Genomic DNA, 22808 nt, shown 5'->3' with positions numbered 1-22808 from the left:
TAGTTTGCTTCGTACGGTACGGGGGGAAAAAAAAAACGCGCGAAGAATGAAATGAAATAAAATATTCGTTCTGAAATTACGACGTCGTTACACAAGGTGGAAATTGCGGATGTACACACATGTATATTTAGATAAAGGAATTTTGATTGCGGTTATGTATATACGATATTATATTATTACCGCTAACAATTAACCCGCCCCAATTCCTCGCGCGTCGCGTATCTTCTATAATCGGGCGAGTACCAAACTATATAATGTGTATAATATCCGCGGTACATGTTACACACACAGAATATAGATATATATATATATATTTATATCCCCCACCCACATTACATAGGGTTATCCCTGTATAGGTGGGAATGAGGTAAAATTCAAGATTATAACGAGGAGGACAGAAAAGCCGGGGGAAGAAAGGGATCGTAAGGTCGGCGCAGAGTATAGACACGTGCCAAAGTTATTTCTGTTTGAAACGACGCTTTTCACATCGCGGGGGACGACTTTGCGGCTACGCACAGGGCGTAATAATGTGTAACGTCATCGGAGGGCAAAGAGAAAGCTCCGTTTTTTTTTGTTTTTTTTCGACAAACTTTTTTGTCAAAATTCTTCTTCTTTGTTTTTTTTTTTTTTTTTCTCTTTTCCGTTCATTCGCCGCTTTTTATCAACCCGCATGTCGAGCTCGTTTTCGAGTGTAGAAGCCATGTGGACGTACACAGCCGACTTTCGCCCTTCCCCTCCCCCCGTGTATAAATGTGGACCTGTATATAAATTTCTCTCTCCTTTTACTTGTCTCCTCTCCCCTGCAGAATGTATTCCCGCGTAACGTTGCCCGGGAATAATTTACTCGGGTTGCCCGTTATTTTTTGCTAATTTTCCAAAGGACCATCTGATAACCGGGCTTATCTTATGTAACAAGCGGGTACATACCCGCGACTCCCTTCGCACGTATATCTCTATACGTATGTATATCCCACCGGGTTAGGATTTTACCCGACTGATCAACTTTACCCGCGCTACGAGCGAGCTTTTACACGGAAAAGCTCGGCCAGGAGGAACCAGAAAAAAAATAAAATGAAATAAAATAAAAGAGAAAAGGAAAGGGCGAAAGGGATACCCGGTACACACGCGCGTACGTGTATACCTACTTATTTCTTCGCTTTACCCATTTTCGCTGAAATAATTATGGGAAATTAGAGGTCATCGTTTCCCGAGCTTTTTTCGACTTTACTTTTTCGAATGATAATCGTAACGCGCGTTAAACCGCACGTGCAATACGCTCGCCAGTGTTCACCCTCCCGAACGCTTTTTTTTCTTCGTCCGTCCGTCCGTCGTTTTTCAACCCCTAAAAATTAACGAAATTAGAACGAAATGAAAGAAAATGGCGCGTACCCACGTTTCTCCGGGACTGCGGCAGACGTTGGCGAATCGTGGGCAACCTAGGTAATGTAATCCTATACGTGTCCAGCGGATCAACATTTGTCTCTCGCCGGTGCGCGTTGCGATTTCAATTGCAAAAGTAACAGCTGCGGACGCATAACGGGGGCACACATAAGAGTCCGGGAACCGTATGTGCAGCTGTGTGCAGTTTTGCCGAAATAGGCCAGCCGGATGATAATTCCTCGTTTCGATGTGTCCTGCCCGAATTATACAAATATTTTCTATATTATTCAAATAAAGCAATGGATACGCGACTGTGTGTCACGTGCATATCCCATGTATCCCAGTGTACGGCAGCACATATGTACAACCCCGTGTCCCAAAACATTCCTATCGGAATATGGAACGACCTTCTACGAAATCTATACGCTCCAGAAGTTCGCCGCACTTGGGAATATACAAATAACTTTCCACCACCCCCTACCCCCGATATCGGCACATATGTACATCCGCAAATCGTGTACATAGACGTTTACATGTGCGTACATATGTGCACAATAATTATGTCAGAGCTGAAAATCAAACGAGAGAGAGATAGAGAGAGAGAGAGAAAGTAAAAGGAAACTAGCGGCGATGAAAAAAAATTTTTTCTCGATCCAATCCGATTTGATTAATCGAAGAACCGATTGATTAAATTTTTCTCATCACTTACGAGATGAAAATTTTCTCTTCCCATAATCGATTCCTCTGCAAGACGATATCGATCCATCGGTATTACGGTATGATAATCAATTCACGGACGAACGAACTACCTGTACGCAAATGGGTCGCAATTCGGATATGTATTTAAATTTATACACATACATCCGTGAATCCATGTACTACGTCATGTATATCATCGCCACCGTTACCCACGTACCTACATAGCTATGTACGCGAGGCTTTTATCTATGAAGCGCAGCACGCGGCGTCGGGGCGTCGGGGCGTCGCGGTGTGAAAAAAAAAAGAAGGGAAGAAAATAGGGTAGGGCGAGGGAGGAAATTATTTCTCGCTGAATTACCGTGCAGTTGACGTATAAACGTGCCTGTAAAAATGTTATTGCAGCTGGTCCGATGGAGAAACTCCCCCGTAAGACGCGTAATATTAATTCTCTGGCCTCACCACTGCGGTTCAGATGCACCCGTCCGCCTACTCTCTACAGCTTTTAGCCCGATTGTATCTCTGAGCGCAGGTGAGATTTACGTATAAAATAAAGAGAGAGAGATGGAGATGGAGAGTCCTCGGAAAAACTGGTAGCCGTGTGCGAGGAGAGCGTCTCGTGTGCTCACCCACGTGGTACGCGAGAGAGACTATGGGGGGATACGTGGGTACGCGGCATGTAATTTTGCATCGCGCCACGCGAGTGTGCCGCGATAAACACCACCACCTCTCGCCAGTATTATACGGTTATGTGTATGGATATTTACGTCAACGGCGCGTGCCGGCAAGGATAAAAGCGAACTTTGTTAAATTGTATTTGTCCTGAAATTGGCACATACGCCAGTTTCCTACGGATACGTAGGAACGTTCTCTATCCCTGAGAGTCCTTTCGACGTCCCCAGGGAGCCGACTTTGCAGCCCCGGTATACTGCGCGTCGTAACGCGAGGTGGTTTAGCCCACCTTTCTCTCCCTCTCTCTCTCTATACCCATCTAACTTCACTATCCTATTTATCTATCTCTATATTATACGTACCCTTGCACACGATATAATACAGTGTACACAAATACGTGTATACGCTCACACACTGTGACGCGCCGCGCGAAATGCTTGCGCTGTACATATCTCTCTGTTAGTGTATATATATATATGTATACGGGTATGTAAAACCTATGTAAACAGGGTTTTATGTAACGTAATATGTACATAGCGCAACGAAAACCGCGGAGGTTCGCTAAGGAGCCTCTCTGGTACGCTAAATCCGTTGAAATGTTTAGGGAAAGGTCTTAGAATTTAAATACACTGCAATGCTGACGATGCTTATCGTGTATATAATAGTACATCGCCAAGGTGTTATACATGTATGTATATACACACCGCGACATTTCAGATGTGGAGAAATGAAAAAGCAAATTCTCTTACCTTTTTATTTTATTTTATTTTTTTTTTTGTTACACGAAACGCAAGACAAACGATGCGATATCATATCGGCGTAGACTACGTGCGTTTGTGTATTCAGAAAATATGTATTATACATAAAGTGAGAATATGTATTTTACATGATTACTCACATGCCAGCCAAAAGCCGGGTCGTCGGGGATACCGAGGGAAAAACAGTCCTTAGTCATCGTGTGTGTTTTTCAGTTTTTTTAGCATTTTTTTTTTTTTTTTCTTTCATTCGGAGATATCCATCGACTTTGTTCGACATGATCGGCGAAGGTCGGATACGCGAGATGAGACTGTAGAACTTTTATTTCGTCCAATTTGATTGGATTATTTCTTTTTTTTTTTTTTCAACAGCTCGATCTTCGGAGTCTTTCGCGTTCTTAATTATTACATAATGAAAATTACAGTTGAGCTTTTCTTCTGCATAACTGAATCACTTTTCAATTCCGAGTCATAATTCCTCGAGAATTTTCCGAAGGAGAATGCGAGGAAAATTTTTCACAAATCGTTACTCGTTGGTTCGTTTTCCTCCTTTTCTTCACATTCGATGAGAATGGAATGTAAAAAACGGGTAGGGGGGAAAAGAATTTGCAAAATCGTCGATGTTTCACGACTAATTGTAAGTTGATTTCCCGTGGAAATTACGAACCGTGAAAACTAGAGGGAAAAAAGAAAAGAATCGAGAGAACGTGGAAACGAGGAGTAACGTCGTTACGATAGTTACAGCGTAGAGTGCACGGTGTTGAAATAATATCTGATGATAAAAAGAGCTGAGAAAAGAGGGAAGGGTGTCCTTTAAAATTCAGATGAAAACCTCGCACGAGTTTGCCAGTTAATGGGTCAACCTATGTACGCGTACATACGTCTCCATTCTTTCCTCTCTTTTTTTTTTTCACCTTTCCCATTTCCTCCATTTCGATCGGCTGAATTTTAGCACCCTTATACCTTTTAGCGTTTCCTTCTCTCGATCATTCTTTGGTTCTCACTTTTCGCATTTTCCTCTCTCTCTTTCCCTCTCTCCTTCTCCCCCCCTTCTTTTCTTCGCTACGCTCCACCAGTTGCTGTGCTCACGCGGGTCCCGGGATCAAAAAAGTTTTTTGTTTTAAGCTCATTGAGGCTTTCAGCCGACGCTTTCGAGAAAGAGATCGCGACGGCGAGAAAGCGAGACGGGCGTACGTGCACGCGATGTACGCGCAGAGTGGTAAGAGTGCGAAACCCGGTTGGAGAGAAACGGGGGAAAAAAAAAAAAGGAAATAAGAAAAGGAGAAATATATAAAAGGGGCGGGTAGGGGAGAAGCTTTTCCCGCCGTGGAACTCGACCTACCAAGAATTAGTTTCGACTCCGACCTCCCTCATCCCCGACGAACTTGGTACTCCGCACGGGACTCCTTTCTCCCTATCCCCTCATCTGGCCAACTCGCTTTTTTCTCCCGGTTGTAATTTTTCTCCACCCCCCCTCTCTCTCTCTCTCTCTCTCTCTCTCAATTTTTTGTACTCTTATTTCTGTTTATTTGTTATTATCGTCGTTATTATTATTATTATTGTTGTTGTTGTTGTCGTTCTTCTTCGTTCGCTTTCTCCTTCTCGCCTGACGAGGAGCTTTTTTCTCACAAGACCGCCGGCGCGTACGCTCAATTTTTCAAAAGCTTTTCCACACTTTTGCGCCTCGAGCAACGCAGTATGGAGACTGAACGAAAGAACGAACTATAAGAATGGTAATTAATAAAACGGGGTGAAGAAAAAAGGGTCGAGCGATCTTTCAAAAATTGGACGTGCGCTACGTGGATTGCGTAAAAAATCAAAATTTTGAAACAAGGAAAAAAAAGAAGAAATCGAAACTCGATCTTCGACTTCAGACGGTGACTGGAATCCGTTTGAATTAGGTCGTATATTTCAGTTTTTTCTTTCTCATCTTCTCCTTTTCTTCTCTGATATTTTTACTTTTTGGCACTTGACGTCTTTTAGCAGCGAGGAGAGAGGGGAGTGAATTTTTGCCGGACAGTAACGTCCGAGGGCGAAATGGACGCTTAGGGTCCGAAGAGAGTACCTGAATTACCCAATAATCGTAAAACCAAACGTACATCGTTCCTCCGTGTATAGTACAATGTACATAACAGGAATTGCACATTTTTGCTGAAAGCATCCGACGAGTAAAGTTCCTTCCTCGGCCGTCGAACGTCTTCCCGATTTGGCCAATTTTCGTTCCTCTTCGATTCCGGATATGGAAAAAAATACGAAGAAAATTGAAAAATAATATCGTTTTAAAATTTTGAACGAGACAATTTTGATGAATTTTTTTTTTTTTCTATCGAAGAACGTCAAATTTATGACCGGTCTACCTTCACGTTCGAAATTAGATCGCGAGGCCAATAATTTTTAAAAAGCTCGATCGTAGCGATTTATATGCGTTATGCGCCTATACGTGTATAAGACGGGGGTCCGATCTCGGGGGTGAAATCCGATAATTACTTTTCCCCCTTTTCCGCGATTCGGGCAGCGGGTCGAAAGTCAAAGGCCATAGGCGCGGATCGCTGGGGTCCAAAGAAAAAAGTAGGAGGAGGAGGAGGGGGGCGAGGAAAAGGACATCCGTGACTCTGGGGGGTAGAACGAATACAATTTATTCCTCCTCCTTCTCCTCCTCCTCCTCCTTCCTTTTCTTCCTCCTCCCCACAGAAGGACGAATTGAACGACTCGTTTCAAGATCGGAACTCATCTATGTATAGAGCAGATACCTATGCATATATATACATATTATTTTATTCGATTGACTCGAGAGAGAAGGTATTTCCAGTTTCGATATCCGGACTCTACTGTCAAATTTCCTTTCCGATCACGATACCTGAAGTGCAGTCGTCGCTGTTTTTTTTATTTTTTTTTTTCTGTGCTCCACTTTACTCTCATCTTTCTTCGTTTCAAATTATATTATACATGCGATACTGTGAAATCATTCCTCCGCTTTATCACCTTTCAATTTATTTTGTGCATCTCGTTATTTTTTTCTCACAATTTTGTTCAGTCTTTCATTACACTCTACAAACTAAATTTACTCGACATTTCCAACGCTCTCTCTTCACAATGATCGAAACAAAAAAAATTAATAACCACATCGTATTCATTTTAGCCTGTGGAATTTTCCGCCAACTTATTTGCAGTAAAAATCGTCCGATCACATCATCGTTGCACGATTTTCGCATTTTTTCTTTGTTGAAAATTTTTTTTCTCCATCATTTTCATTGCATAAAGCGTGAATTACGGCGGAAGGCGAGCTAGCGAGAGTGTAAACCTTATATATATAGGCTGTTGTCTGATGAAAAAATTCCTCGATCCTTAAAAAGGGACGAAGTGCAGTAAGGCGACGTCGTCGCGGTGGCGATTTAAGGGTGGCTACGCGTCGGTCAGAATCACCTATGTGTCCAACATAGGTATACATATCTATGTATAGGTGACGAAAGTATACGTCATAAAAGAAAAGGAGAGGAGGGAAAAAAAAGAAGCGTAACTTTTTTATGGAAATATACGCGCGTGACAAGTTTTTCAATTGCGTAATACCTATATCAATCTTCCGAACGTGTAGCTCATATTTTTTTATCCTTATTTAATTTTTTTTTTTTCTCTCTCTCTCTCCCCTACATCCTTCCTCTCCGGTGGCGGTGCGTCTTCCTTTTCGCGTGTCAAAATACCTACGTATAGGTGTGAGTTATTTTTTTTTTTTTGCAATTTTTTATCGTTTTCTCTACTCCTTCGGGGGCTTCCCATAGTTTTACTTTTACTTATACTTCTTACTAACGCCGACACCCCCCCCATCCGCGTTCTCTTTTGAACGCACTGGGTAATTCTCTGCTGGGTCGAGGCAATATTTTCTTGGCTCCTGGGCCAATAAAGTCCTTGATATAATGTCCCTGAAACCCACCCTCGACCCGGGAACTGGTTACTCCGAGCTGCTGGATGTACGAAATTCGACCTTATGTATATATATATATTTATATATAGGTGTATATAGGTATTTACCCTACAGTACGCGAACCAAACGGAAGGTGGAAATTAAATATCATTCGTAAGTCGACTTACGATTTAGAAGAGATAAAAAGGATGAGAAAAAAAAAACCTTCGAAAGGAAACGCTTCTACTCGCGGGGTAATCGAGGCAGTGGTTAGCGCGAGTATAATAGGATTTGAGGAAAAAAAATTCCCCCAAGTTTTTTGTGAAATTGAAAAAAAAATAATAAAAATCCGAAGAAAAGAAGAAATAGGACGAAATGAATTAAACGAAGAATTTTTAGGGAGCTGACGAGTACGTGGAATGTTTCTGTTTTCTTGTTTTTCACGCGTTGCCAAAAACTGATTAACATTCTTCTTCACTTGTATCTTTTTTTTCCCTCTGTCTCGTTTTTCTCCTCTTTCTTTTTCTTATATCTTTTTCGAGACAATTACATTAATTCGGTTGTTACACTTTCGAGATCGAGGAGGGGTCGGGAAAATGTGAGTTGTAGGCACATAAGCGTAGAAAAGTTTCGAGGTGGGTATGAAATTTCATTAAAATTTGAGGAATTAATATTGAGAAAGTTTTGGAAAAAAAATCTTAGCAGATCTCACCGGTATGTCATACAGCTCAGAAGATACCTCCCTAATTGTGCGATTGAAAAAAAAAGGGAAAAGAAACATATCTGATTCACCTTTTTTCTTTTCTTCACTTCTCGATATTTTTGTTTTTCTTTCTTCGCCTTTCGGCGAATCACTTTCGATATATTAATTCCTGCGGGAATCGACAAATCGAATCTAACGCATGAATCAGCAAATCAGAAAAAAAAAACAAAAAAACGAAGGAGAAAAGAAAAGGAGAAAATAAAAATAAAATAAATAAATAGCTCCAAGGGTTCGGAAAAAAAAGTTCATATCGATCAGCCAGTGATACGAGTCAACGTAGAGTCGGACGCGGTCCGCGATTTTCTCTCTCTCTCTTCAATTCATAATTCGTTCGATTTTTCACATTTTTCGCTTTTTTACATCACGTTCGAGCAAAGATTAGCTCAGACTTTGCTCCGGTGAAATGGAGAGAAAAAAGATATAGAAAAAAAAAAAAAAAATTTGCCCGGTTATTTTGATGAACTGAAAAACTAAACGGGACAGTAGGGAACGGGGAACGAGATGCAGGTGAATCGAATGAACGAACGTATGAATGAACGAACGCTATTTGAAATTCGTTTTATTATCGAATACGTGCAACCTCAGCTTCGGTTTAACTATGAGAAAGCTTTATATCGAATCCCCTCGCTCCGCGGATCGCCAAAAACTGCTTTTTCATTTACAGTAAATTCAACACTCGCTGGAATCGTACAATCGCGGACGGACGGCCGCGGGGTGCCTGCGGATGCATATAAAACGGCGTGTTGCAGTTTTCAATCGTTTTCCACCTACCCTACGTACGTACCTATACCTGTACGCCGGTGCAGACGAATATTCGATTTACCGTACACATAGAGATGCCAATTTTATACACGCGAAAATATTCCGAATCCATTCGATTTCAATTTCAAACATTATACGCGTTCATCCATCGCGTGCCGGATCCTCCTTTCTCCCTCCCTACCTCCTCCATTTTTTCCCCCCCGTACCCCCCGTATGCATTATTTATGAAAGGAGAGAACGTGATACTCATTTTATTACTGTAATTATACGGAATCAGTTCAGTATCCACGCCGACGGTGTTACGAGCCTCATAATTTCCGTAAAAGCTAATACAGGGTAAATAATTAAAAACTGATAAATTAATTAGCGAGCCCGCCCGGCAGATGAGCAAAATACCCCCTCATCGTACGCCATCGTCTATCGATTATATATCCGTGTTACAAATTATCGAATAAGATCGTCCGAATTCCGAAACTCCGGAGCTTGCAAGGATTCTGGAAAATTTTCATATTTTTTCAACGGAATGGAAGATAGAAAAAAAAACAACGAAAACGAAACATCTAACTTCTGTCCTCCCCCCTTTTTCTTTTTTTTTTTTTTCTTTTACTTTTATCGGCATCCCCTGGCTTGTTGTTATTTTCGCATCTAGGGGTTTTCTATGCATCGGTGGGCGTAGCTCGGAATATTTCGTATACCGCACACACGCACGCATACTTCATGTATATTTCCGCCCAAGGGTAAGGTAAGACTACCTGGGGCGAAAAAGTGACAGTTGAATGGACGCTAGAGTATACACGGGGTCGTCGTACATACCTATCGTACATAGGTATGCAGGCACATAAGTTATCTAGCCAGGTAAATATATATATATAATACATAGGCAAGAGCTGATATTATTCTGAGGAAATTGAAATTCTACCCCGCGTCAATAAAATCGTCAAGGTTAAGGGCGCCCACCGCGCGGATACGTGCGAATAGATCTTACCTTACCGTGCACCGAAAACTGGGAGCAGAGAAAAAAAAAAATTGTGAAACGCTTTCGGAATTAGAACGAATAATACGAGAGAAACGACGCTCGGTGGGAGAAAATTGATTTTTTGTTTTTTTCTTTTCTTCGTCAAACTAGGCTATTTTTCAAAATTGAACGGGGGAGGGATGAAATTTGGTTATCGACCAGCCCCGAGGGTCGTTTTCGTCGGCCGCCGTTTCCTTCGGGTCCCCCCCGGTATCCCCATCGATATTACAGAAAGGACAAGATGTTAGCCACGGCAGTCCGCCGGAGCCATTAAGACAAACGTTAACCGTAAGGAACCGTACCGGAAGCTACGCCGTCGGTCTCTTAAAGATAATCAATTAATTCAGGGATAAGCCCCGATACTAATTTCGCCGTTACTAATTACACCCCGCCCGATAGGGTCCTGCGTATAGGGGCATGGCTTATTGTTAGTCGGTATAGATTACATGTATCGATCTCCCTGACTCCGAGAGGACCTGCACGTTAGCGTTTTCGATGTCGAACTAAGAGAGAATGGACGACGCGGAAACTGCGATACAGCTTATTTTCTCTTCATCGAATCCGTTTTTTCAAATTACTTTTCCCAAAAAAATAGTGGAACGTCAGGGATCCCGACGTTGTTATTTTCGAAGCGAATTTCGCGACTTCTGTACGTTATTTATTTTTTTCCTCTTATTTCTCATACCTGGCGTGTGCGAAGGACACGAGCAAGATTGAGTGACTTGCGGTGACTTTATATAAATCAAGAGAAATATTTTCGCATCCATACACCACGCCATGTGGAATGTGTTACGTACTCGTTTTCTTTTATTTCACCCCCTGTCTAGTTTCTTCTCCTACTTTATTTCTGTTTCAGTTTTTTGCGTGTGTGAATTTTTTCTGTTTTTTGTTTTTTTTTTCTTGCTTCGAACCTACCCCCCCTCGATATGTGTACGGTCTTTAACGGTATATACGTGTGTACTATACGTAGCGTATGTTGTATACACATACGACTTCTGAATCGAAGCAGAACTTTACAGTTTTATAGCGCTCGTGTCGATAAATCCGAAAACTTGTTTCGCCCGTTTCTTTTTCTTTCGGTCTTCTCTATTTTTTCGTATTTTCTATTTATTATCCTCATTCTTCAACATCTACATATACCTACCCACAGATAAAAGAGATTCGCGTGCGCAAAAATCAAACCGAAAATTTTCCTCTTCGCTCTCTCGATTCTTTTTTTTTTTTTTTGTATTTTATTTGTTTATTCTAATTTTTTTTCATATCGATTGCTCGTTGTTAACGAGCGGATGATTGATTCGAAAAAAAGGTGGATTAAAAAAACTTGAATAATATTCGATGCAGAATACCGAGTATTCTACTTCTACCTAATAGCTTGTGTAGATTTCCAACAACACATTGGTAAATATATGAATATATATAAACGCGGTTGGAATTCATTCTGAGGATTTTCATTAAGCTCGATTAATTAATCGGTTCATCGAATTTGAATCGATTAATTAATTATATAAATATAGCGTGGTCATATACGTGAACGGATTCACGTCAGCTCTAGCGTACGGGTATAACATGTCCTGGTTGATCCTTCCGTAGTTGCCTACACTTGAAATTTCGTTGTTCATTAACCGTTGATTACTTATCGACGGAGTTTCATTGCGCATTTAAACCGGTAGATCGTTGATTTTGAGCGCACACGTATCGCGATTTTGTCGTGGGTCAAATACCGGAAACATCGCGTGCACCATCCCTCTGTTTTTTTTTTCACCCTCGACGACGAAGAAAAAAAATGAAACCATTTTCAAAAATGAGAAGAGAGCAGAGGAAGGGGGATACATTATTACGAGGGGAGCAGAAAAAGAAAAATTAGTGCTGGTTACTTTGTGAAATTCGGGTTGCGAAGAGAAAGAAGAGAGAAAAAAAAACTAAATAAATAAAATATTAAAATAAACGAAGAAAGTGTATGAGAGGCAGAAAAAAGGGAAATGAAAGAAGAAAAAAAGGAAGTAAAGTCAACCGTCGCTATGTCTTAAGCCAGCCGCAGCAATTTCTCTTATACACCGTACAGGACAAAGGAGTTTTTAACCCGACCAACCCTTACAGAGAATGAAGAGAGACTAACTTGAGTAAAAGAGACAAAGAGAGAGAGAGAGAAAGAGAGAGATGGTCTCTCATTTCTGCTTGCGGTCGTCCAACGAAATTGCCCTGCAAGGCCTTGAAATTGAGTCGGTGATAATATTGGCGCGACTTACAGTCTTTGCCGGTGGATATACCCCGACCCAGCTGCCGGAGCTTTTTTTTTTTTTTTCTCTTGAAAAAAAAATTCTTTTTCACTTTTTATTCCGGGCCTCTTAAAATTTTATTCCTTCTTTCTTTCTTCTGTTTTTTTTTTCGTTCTGGTATATCATAGGAAAAAATCATTCGCTTTAATTCTTGAGACGTTCTAGGATTAGAGAGCGAAATTAATTTGATTTTTTTCTCAGATATGGGAAACCGAAATTATTACTACTATTTTTTTTCCGAACCTTCTTTCCTTGAATTCCGATGATAGAAAAAAAAGAAAATAGAAATTCTACCGTTTCATTGGTATGGATGTCGATTTTTTCAATATCCGTTCGATACAGACACACCGCATCCCTTAATTTCTCCGTGTGAAGAAAAAAAAAAAAATCGCTACTTTGAAAAATTGGAATTTGTTGTTTCTTTTTTTTTTTCTTCTTTATACGACGTCTGTACGAGTCCCAATTGATTAAAACCGGTTAATTCGTTATCGATTTTCGATAAGCCAGAGCGACCTCCGGGCTATTTCGTCTTCTTTTTTCGTTTCACACTAATCGTTCGTTTTTTTTTTGTTTTTTTTTTCTTTCTTTTGGTTTTAACTCGATTGGTTTATTTTTCATCATCTTTTTTCGTTACTTTCCACCACTAAGGCGCGATATCTGTTTCTCCTCGAGTCGGTGTTTCACCGTTAATTGAAGAAAATCGTGCCGAGCACAATACAAGCGCTCGCGAAGTGCCGGAGATCTTCGAAAGTCCGTTGAGTTCTCTCGGATACAATATTGCTTCTGACCGTGCTCAATTTGCTCCTTCCCAGACGTGTGCAGGTTTTCTAGAGACCGTTGTACACACACACACCTATACGCACATATATTTATACGTGTACACACGTACACACGTACGTACATATTTACTCCGCCTATGTATTGTCCAACACCCATGTATGTGCAAACAACCCCATGTACGTGTTACATGCTATAGTTATCGCGTCGATTGGTTCCTGAAAAGAAACGAAAATTCAACTATCGCCGGCTTTTTTCTGTAAATTTAATCCACTGCGGTAACCGTACTACACTGGCATACTGGGTGTCCTAAAAGTAGCAGATGCCGTTGTTGCATCTCACATCTGATGGGAAAATAAAATTCTGAGATCAAAAAAGTCCCGAGTCTTTTTTTGATCAGAGAATTATAATTATAAGTATCTGTGCGTCTGATCAAAAAATGGCTGAGGACTTTTCATCTCAGAATTTTATTTTCTATCAGATGCAACGATGCACATACGTGGTATTATGTGTACATGAAGTTCTAAGATAGTTCGGTAAGAAATGAGAAACGAAAACGCGGTATTCTTTTTTTAATTAAGAATTTTTCTGTATACGGTAGATTAAATTCCGAGTGCATGGTAAACCAAGTATGTCTCTCCACTTGTGTCCAAAAAATTTTACAGCATGAGGTACAACATGAATATACGTGAAGCGAACTGGATTCCGAGTATTCAAATTTTTTTTCTAATTCTCTTTTTTCTCCTCTCGAGAATTTTTCTGATTTAATAGTTTCGAATTTATGAAAGTGGTTCGTGTTTTTTTCTTCATTTTATCTTTTGATGTTCGTATCCGTGCGGTGAGCGCTTTTTTTTATAGGTGGTACAGCTAGGTATATGTATGTACGTATAACTTAACTGCAGTAGCTAACGGTACAGAAAACTCTTTCCCGTTCTGCGGGTTGATTTCCCAGGGTAGTTTTTACACTTCCTGATTAACCCACGCCCATTACCTGTCATTTTGCTACGTTATATTTTCCGCAACGACCACCCGCTGGATTATGCCAAAGAACTTTAGAATCATTAGCCCCGTAGGTGAACGCAATAAAGGAGAGCAAGAGAAGGTAAAAACACAAAAAAGTTATGCGAAAGGAAAAAAAAAGAAATTGAGAAAATATAAATGGACCCCTCGGAATTTTTCGATTTTCGGTCAAAAATTGACATTTTTTTTTGTTTTTAAGGGTTTCCCATGCTATTCTTATGTATTTTGGCCTCAGGAATCCGAATTCGCAAGTTAGATTAGTTTATCTATAAAATTATTTGAGTTATCGCCAATTTAACGATCCAAAATATGAAAAATCGAGGATATCTCGAAGGGATTCATTCCCAACTCAATTCAATTGATGCCTGTCCTACGATTAGAGAAGAAACGAAATCAAGGAGAGATGAGAAACTAATTTTCAAGATTCGAAATAAGTTTCTAATCACGGTATTCAAAAAAGTACGCAGTGTGTTTTCGCCCCAAAAGCTTTTTGAAGAAAATCAGATCAAGCTCTCTTTTTCGTTTCTTCTGATTTTTTTCCCGTTCTCTCCAGACTTCGGATAGGATCGTGAATATACGGGAGCGTTTTCTACCTGGATTACGTCATCCCATTCGAATTTTTCAGAAACGCATTTCACCGGTCAGCACTTCCATGGAAACCGAAACCAACTTTCGTTTTTTTATTTTCCGCCTCAACTTCACGGATTATACCTAACAAGAAAGAAAACCCTCCCAAGGTTTTGCAGAGTCCACTCTTTATCCCCATTCAAGAATTTCAATGGCCTTCGGTTTTTTATTTTTTCAATTTTCTCCCTTTTTTGATTTTTTGAATTATATTTTCTCTCCCTCGTTTTTTTCTTCTGTCTCCTCACATGGAAAAGATAGTCACTCGAGCGGTTTCTGGATACGGAGATACGCAAAAACAGGCTTCTCCTTTTTTATTCACCTTGATCTCACGCACTGGCTGAAAATTCGTTTTTTTTTTTAAACGAAGAGTTCTTGGCGGTGTAAAATTTAAGGAGATAAAAAAAAATAAAAAAATACACACGGTATCTACCGTGGATTCTCATATACATATAGTTATTTATATGTATACCATACACACAAAACACGTTAAGGATCCTCCGATCATTTCGGGACGTCCTCAAACTCTGGTTATTGGAAAGCAATTTGGTTTGAAAAGCGCTCGAAAGCATCACGACCTTATACAGTACCCCGTATATTGAAATAAATTCCTTTTTTTTTCTCTCATTTTTTCCGCCCTCTCTTTTCTTTTTTATTGCATGCCGTATCAATGAAAACACTTTACTTACCTCTTTTCACACTTGTGAAGTTGTAATCCGAAGACGGGTGTGAAAAATTACAGGATGTTTCGATTTTTCTTTTTCTCTTTCCGCGCCGCGAAATTGCTCGCCGCAGTTACAGCGTTCGAATATCGTGTGTTTTCCTGGGAATGAAAAAAATTCGTTTTTCAAAATTCGACAAAAGCGAAAAAAGATGTTCGTTCGTATCAACGGTTGAACCAGGCGGTGTTCCCGATGTGCTTAATCACTCAACCGTGTGACGCAACCTCACTAAGCAAACGTCGACTTGAAACAATTATCGTAAAGGCCTTAGCTCCGGTTTTCATATTATTATACTCGTTTCGACTGAACGAAACTCGGGCTAAAAGCTACGCGTTAACGTATTCACGAAAACTTTCGATCGCTGTACTTCCCTATGAAAAAAAAATGTAAGCAATAAAAAAATTGGCGCGATTAACTCGAGTCGTTGAGATTTCGCGGATTTTACGGACTCGCTTTTCGTTTTAGAAATTTCGCCGGTGACGTTATCGCGGAGGAGGAGGGAACAAAATCAAAAGTGCGGGAGACGAGGGAAGAGGAAAAAAGTAAAAACGAAACGAAACGAAAAAAGGAAAAAATTGCGAGATCGCTGAGAGGAGATAGCAGAAAACATCCGAGTCTGGTGGTACGGCGGTAGGTAGGTACCGGGCGAGCCTTATCGGTAGACAAGTTTTCGCAAAATGGCGGTGGTAAAAAATTAAGTGATTTTAGCCCGGGGCCCTAATTTGTCTTTGCCAACAGCCCAACTGCTCGGCAGGCAGGGGTGGAGGGGGGAGGGGGTTGGTCGATGTTCCGTACAGAGAGTTCCGATCCCTTGCTCTTCGTTCCTCCGTCGCTTCTTCACGTGTCCGTATCTCTCTTTGGTCTCGAAAAATCCGCGAACCAAAATAGCAAAATCCTTCAACCCTGACCCTCTTGAGTTATTGTACGTCATTTGTTAACGTCCTACACAAGTACGTGTTTTACGAACACCCGCGTAAAATTCGCGTCTCACAGTCACTCTTCTCCGTGGGTGTGTATTCGCAACGCCGGGAATGAGCGAACGACGATACGCTCCACTTCGAAGAACTTCCAAAATTCTCCGGCTTCCATACCGTTTCTCTATTCCGCACTCCATCCATTTCATTCGTCCCTGTCTCTCTCCATTCTATTTTCACCTCTCTGTCTGTTTCCACTTCTGTACATATCGCACTATTCTTCCATTCTTATACTACTCGACTTTTCTAACTCCTGTCGATCATCGCGAACCCCCACACCACCCCACCCCTTCTCCACTTTCATCCGCAATCCACTCGCCGACGGCGGCATGGATTTATCGACTTTGTTTCTCTGCAATATTCGTACCGGCTAATAATAGAAAAATTTTCTATTCGCTCGAACTTACAAGGCACGTAAAATAGAAACTGGAATACAAATTCAGGTGAAATTTAAGAAGAAACGTATGAAAAATATGAAAAAAACCCTCAATTCGTGCTAAGAATCGAGTGAGGTTTTGATTTTTATTTTTTTCTTCTAATACTCGAGAGATTGCAAGATTTGAAAAAACGAAAAGGAAAGATTGAAATTGAACGAGAAAAAAGAACGAAGGATCGAACAATCGAATTACTCAAAGTTTGCGCGATTTTTCGAAATGAGAAAAAGGAAAATTTTGATACCCGCGAATAACGGGGGGAGGGGAATGGCATGACGGGAGCGCGAGTAAAAAATTTCGAGTTTTCGTAACTGCCATTGGAATATAATTGGAACGAACGGGGGATACGTGTGCGGATTGTCCGATAGCGGGGATGGGTTTTGTGTAATTAAAACATTGATTAAGCGCGGTGTAATAATTCTTCGGAAAATAATTTGACCAAATGTTACCCAAGTGGCCAATCGACTCCGCGTTCCTACATTGGCAGCGTCGACGCCGCCTCTTCGTCCCTCCAGCTCTTTTCCTTCCAATCCTCACCGACGCCCTCCCCTCCCCCTACCTCCGGCACGAAATCCCGAAAAACCCAAATTAAAAGCAATCGATTTATTTCCAATTTTATTTTCACTCGACCGATCCGTAACTCTGTATCTCTGTACAGGTGTGTTACCCCACGAATAGGTACCTATACTCAGGTATACGAGGGTGTTGCGCCGCCTCTGCTGACCTTTCCAAAATTAAACTTGACCTATACCCGTAATACGATAGGTACCGTGTAACCTGAAACTCACGTGATTCGTTTTACGAGATAGCGAGAAAAAAGTACGAGCTTCCATTTTATTTTTGATCGTTTGTTTTTTTTTGAGGGAGGGGTTTTCCTCTTCTCTTCGTGGATTTTCGAAGGACCGAAAATTTTTATTCAAGCCAAGATGTATCTGGTAACGATTTCGTGTAATCCAGTCTCGTTAAGAAGACCATTTCAAAAAAAAAAAAAAAGAAGGAAAAGAAAGGAAAGGAAAATAGCGTCCTGTGTAAAAATGACAGAAGAGTAAAAAGGAAAAGATAAAGACGAAGCAGCGTGTTTTGCCCGTGGCAATTCATCAATATTTCTCGAATTTTTCAAATGCCTCGCGTTATTCGGTACAACGATATTGTAATATGAATATCGTACGGATCGGAGGTATTATCCGACGGAATATCCGAAGTCACGGATGTATTAAATGTAGAGTAAAAATATTTCGAGACCTCGGTAGAACAACGTTATTCATTCTCGCGTCTCAATGCACATCTACCTACAAGTTAAACACGAAGAGAAAAAGGAGATCGCGAGTTGGGGAATTTTTTTAAGGCGAAAATTAAATTTCTTCGTCCGATTAATTCCCTCAGGAATCGAACGAGTGGCAATTAGTCGTCGTTGTGCATTTGCGGCGGTCCAATTAACAGCGATTCAAATGAACAGTTGGTCACGCAATCTCGTCGCACTTGTTCCATGTGGTTATGTAATACCATGTGATAATACGTGTGAGCGAAATTGTCGAAAGTTGAAGTATCTGGCGACCTTGAAAAATGAGAAACAGAGGGGAATTCGAACAGCCACCGAAACTGCGGAGGGATATTATGGTAGGTAAGACGGCGTGGATTTCGATTCGTCTTCTGGGGTTTATACGGTCTCATCTTATTCTGCGTATATTTATGGCTCTTCGCGGTCGGTTGGTTTGGGTTTTGGGGTTGGCGATGGTTAGTTCGAGCATCTATATTCATCTAGAACAGACCTTTCCACTCCTATTATTCGAAAGTCCGTTTCACTCTTAGTTGGTACGGGGCTGGATTTCTCCCTTATATTCCCCATCCTTCGTTTCTCCTCCATGCCCGACGACCCTCAAGAATTCATTTCTGATTGTCTCGAGGGGATATCTTGAATGGCTTTTAAATTACAGCGTTCGGATTCCTCGTCTTTTTTCCTTTTTCTTTTTTTTTTTGAATTTTTCCTTTTTCAAATTTTTTTTTTATCCTCTCTTTACCTTCTTGTTCATCGTCGTATTCTTCCTCTTCTGGATTTCATATTTCTCCCTATAATTTTTCTACTCGCGCGGATTAAAAACTATCCGAAATAATTCGCTTTGTGATTTTTTTCTTTCTCTTCGTGTGCTGTCTCAAAAAAAAAAAAAACCAAATCAAAATCAAACTTCTCGTTTTTCTACCTTTCGTAACGAACGTCATCTCGTTTTTTTTTTCACCTCGTTATAAATAACTATCGTGGAATTGAACCTCCGCTTGATTCGATTACGCGTAAGTCGTATTTTTTTTTCTTTTCGTTTCGATAATTACTTTGATCACTATGGGATCGCAGAAAAAAAAAAAAAAGAAACACGCAACGTTACTTCGCAAATACAATAAAAACAGAAATCATCTCGCAATTCATAATAGCCTTTTTTATTAATTAACTTTTCTTCGCTTCGTTTTATTTCAATGGTTTTTTTTTTTTTCTCTTCCCGTTTTAATGAAAGCAGTAAGAGCTCGAAATGTAAAATGGAAAACGAAAGAAAAAAGAAGGAGGAGGAAGAAAGAATTTAAGGGCATGTGTACATAGGATGTACATACATACACACACGTACGGATAATATATGTACATGGATTGTGACAGGGGGGTGAAAGGTGAAGGGCACGGACTTTGGGAAGAAGTGAAAGTTTCCTTTCAGCGTTTCACCTATACACACTATTCGCGATGATCGCGAACGAGACCTTTTTTTTTCTTTTCTCTTTTTCCTTTTTTCTTTCATTTGGAGCTTGCGGCTGTTTGGGGAAGCTACAGCGCGCTTTTCGGTGCAAGAAATGACCTTTGACCCAACCTCGAAAATCCTTCTTCCTCCCGGCTGCCGCTCTCCCATAGTCAACATACAGAAATTTCCCAGCTGTTTGCCCGCCTCTCCCTTTATAAGCCGTTCCCCGGGTTATGGTAACGATTACGTTCAGCTGGTACCAAAGCAAACTAACCCACACCAAAAAGTTTCGGGGGGGTTGTGTAGTGCGTATAAGCGTTATACGCATAACGTAGCCGTAATACGGGGCGTGGCGAATAACCGAACGAGTAAAATAATATATCGTTGGAGAAAATTTTCCGTTTTTTTTTCTTCTTTTTCCTCTCTTTCACGTACGTCGATGTTTTTTTTTTTTTTTCTCTTCGTTCGTCCAGAAACGAAATCGAAGAAAAAAGGAATAGCCACGATCCGATTTCTTTTTCGGTACACACGATATTGTTATTACCTCTTTACCTCTGTTACTTTCAAACCGAGAGAAGGAAACGTTACGGTGAAGCTCGGGGAAGAATAGGATCAGAATTTCTCCATTTCTACTCTTTTTTGTCGTTTCTCTTTTCTCTTTCTCCTTCGTTCCGTCCCTCTTCATTTTCTTTCTTCTTCACTCTTCTCGTTTTCCCTGGATACTTTCAGTCCCGCGGAAAACGCCAACGACATACGTACCTACCTACCCACCTACCTACCTACCTACGTATGTACACATATGTGCGGTATAACTACACAACTTTATGTACCTATATACCCCATGTACCTAAACGTCTGCCAGCCTGCTCGCCCTGCAGCTTGCGTTTCTCTATAAAATGCGATAGTGCAGAAAGCCGAATAAGGGATATATCCCATTTTTATTTTTCCTTACACTATTTTCTTTATTTTGTCAGTTTTTACTTCTCGCACGTCCACCGACTACACCGGACCAATTTCCAGTGGTTAGATCTTACTCGAACGGGCGTGGCACTTATACCCCGATGTTTTCACAGATTTTTCCCGGAGCTTTTCACCTCATCGCGGCTCTCCGCAGCTCGACGATCCCATTTTCGAATTCAGTTTTCACTCCTCTCTATTTTCTTCTTTTCTTCTTTTCTTTTTTTCTTTTTTCTACGTCGAATTTCAAACGGATCAGCGATTCATTCGCACACCCTTTTGTCGGATCTGATAAGTTTCCTCTTGCAATCACGAGGTAATAACGATAATAATAATGATAATAATTGAGTAGAGAAGACGTGAAAAAACGTGACATCTGTTGTTACTGTTCCGTGAAGTTTTCTCTTCATAGACGTCGTACCGAATCTCATGAATTACAACTACCCGCGGAACGTAGAAGTTTTAACCGAGATGATTACGAGATCGTATTCAATCGAAAACTTGACTATCCGCCCGGATAGACTCTGGCTGGGGGTTGTTCGGGCGACGATAATAATTAGAGTATAACAACGTCAGGGTGCATGTATACATATTTGTATTTGCATAGTTTCGGCTCTTTGGCGAACTAGATAGACGGAGAGAGAGAGAGAGAGAGAGAGGGAGTTAGGGAGTTGGAATTACTTGAGACGTCGCGAAGGTAGGAAGCAAATTTTTTCAAAAAAAAAAAAACGGTTCCTGCGCGTCGACTGGGAATACATTATACACCATTGGCCGCCGAAATTTCGCTTTGATACGGACGCTAATTCGATCGATCGATCGACGTCGTCGTCGTAACTTACGTCGCAGAACTCGAACTTACTCGGGGGCACTATCTGTACACCGCCACCCCCCGAAAGTGTCTCAACGTTCGCGACCGACCCGAAGATATTAAACCCGGTAGAGTCTCATCTAGCAGAAACGCAAACTTGACGATATCTTGGAAGTATCTTCGCCGATCAAAGGAGACCCAATTTGGCCGAGTCTCCGTCGCTCATAATGAGACGTGGAGAGAGATTACAAAATTTTGTCGGCAACAGAAAAAAAATAGAGAAGAAAAAAAAAAACAAGGAGTCGGATGAGGAGGGACGAAATATTGTTTAACAAAAAAGTGTAATATCATCGCCTCGAACTTTCCACTCGTAGCTGTACCATCCACTCCCACGGATGATTACATATGTACGCGTTCGTACATAGGTATATCGGTAGGGGAAAGAAATGTGGAGAAAAAAAAAAGCTCGGATCTATACCGAAAAATAAAAATAAAATGGAAAAACATGAAAAATCCGAGTGCAGCTGAAGTTTCCGCTACCTTTGAGACGCTACTGAGAAAAGTGAGGGAAATAGGGGAGGGGGGAGGGAGGAGGGGGGAAGGGGTGGTTTGTAATAAAGCGGGAAAACCTGCCACTGCAGGGCTTACCGGACGAAAGTTCCCGAAGCTCGCGTCGTACAGTGAGAGCGGTATACCTCTGGGCAGAGAGGTGAGTGAGGAAAGAGGTAAGAGTAAGAGCTGGTTATACCTGTAGTTGGTCACGTGTTTTATATATACCTGGGCGCACACGTACGTTCGATACACCGTACACCGACACACAACACACCGGGGCACGGAGAAACTTTCGTGTTCTGACTTTTACCAGTTTGCGTTACGGTTCCGTGGATTTTATTAGTTGACACAAGATGGTAAAAGCGTAGGAAAATTTCGGATCGAGAAAATCATCAGGTTTTTTTCGTTCGCTGGAAGAAGAGGAAAAAAGTAAAAAAAAAACGAGGCGGCTTTTGACGCACGCGATTGCGAATGGAGTGAAAAACATGTACCGATCTCACGCGGGGAGAGAGAGAGAGAGAGAGAGAAAAAAGAGCGAAAAAATTGACGGAATCGATTTGAAATTAATTACGAGGTTTTGTCAGAGTCGTAATCGGAATTGTCGGTTGTGTTTCTCAACAGCCGTCACTTTAACGCTCGGTTGATTATCCGAAACCCTGCGGAAGTTATTAGCAAGAGAACGCTTAGCTCGTTCACTTTTTCGCTTTATTTTACACACGTTCGGCGAGACGTACACCCCGCGTTCGTCCGCCGAGGGGATGGTTTCGCTTGTTTTCCTCCTTTTTTCTTTTCTTCGCTTTCTATTTTTTTTTTCCTTTTTTTTTTGTTGCCCTGTCCGTAGAGCGGTCACTGTAGTTAGAAGTGGAAGAAATAGCAGTTAATGAGGTCGATTAATCACTCCGGAGGGCTGAACGCAGCAAACTCCGCGTTTCAATTCATCTTTGTCTGACCGTGACTATCCGTCGGACTTCAACTACCTAGCGGCTCTGTCTCTCTCTCTCTCTCT

At 41.1% G+C, this 22808-nt stretch overlaps 1 protein-coding gene across 12 annotated transcripts in view; it reads left to right on the top strand.

Moving 5' to 3' along the window:
- LOC105688686 overlaps positions 1 to 22808 on the top strand; it is a 132313-nt gene that overhangs the window by 74795 nt on the left and 34710 nt on the right. The window contains exon 1 of one of the 12 annotated variants that reach the window (XM_048657515.1): positions 8920 to 8940. The exons of the other annotated variants lie outside the window; for them this stretch is intronic. The gene's annotated coding sequence lies outside the window, so the exon portion shown is untranslated. Of the gene's footprint in view, positions 1 to 8919; positions 8941 to 22808 lie in introns of those variants that run through there. 12 annotated transcript variants of the gene reach the window in all.

Source organism: Athalia rosae, chromosome 6 (assembly GCF_917208135.1).
Source record: "Athalia rosae chromosome 6, iyAthRosa1.1, whole genome shotgun sequence".
Classification (NCBI taxonomy): Eukaryota; Metazoa; Arthropoda; class Insecta; order Hymenoptera; family Athaliidae; genus Athalia; species Athalia rosae.
The sequence above is the reverse complement of the archived record's forward strand: the minus strand, read 5'-3'. Positions and strand labels throughout refer to the sequence as shown.